The 415-nt window shown below is 31.6% G+C and overlaps 1 protein-coding gene across 1 annotated transcript in view; it reads left to right on the forward strand.

Annotated features, from left to right (window-relative positions):
• LOC136797340 (serpin B4-like) overlaps nucleotides 1-415 on the forward strand; it is a gene marked incomplete at its 5' end in the record, with an annotated part of 16,071 nt that overhangs the window by 492 nt on the left and 15,164 nt on the right.

Raw genomic sequence — 415 nt, forward strand, 5'->3', positions numbered from 1 at the left:
TCGCAAAACATATCATTAGTGATATAAAAGAATAACTTTAATTTATCGCATGATGTTGAACTGTTTCTTTAGTTTAATGTAATTTTACTTCTAATGTATGATAAAAAGAAGTTATTGAGGTTTTTTTTCAGGTACTGTGACTAAGGATACCAGATTAGTTATGGTTAACGCAATTCATTTTAAAGCTAATTGGAAAATGAGTTTTGATAGAAAAAACACAGTTGATATGCCTTTCTATGTCACTCCTGACCATTCAGTAAATGTACCAATGATGGTCAAGCGTAAAGCTCAGTTCCGATACATGAAAAGTAAAAAACTAGGAGCGAAGATTCTTGAACTTCCTTATGAGGTAAAGAATTTCTAGATTTAGTATATGAAAGGAATATGGTCCGGGTGCGGTCAAGAAAAACTCAAA

Source organism: Halyomorpha halys, unplaced genomic scaffold (genome assembly GCF_000696795.3).
Source record: "Halyomorpha halys isolate HHAL.00 unplaced genomic scaffold, Hhal_1.1 Scaffold1819.1, whole genome shotgun sequence".
NCBI lineage: Eukaryota > Metazoa > Arthropoda > Insecta > Hemiptera > Pentatomidae > Halyomorpha > Halyomorpha halys.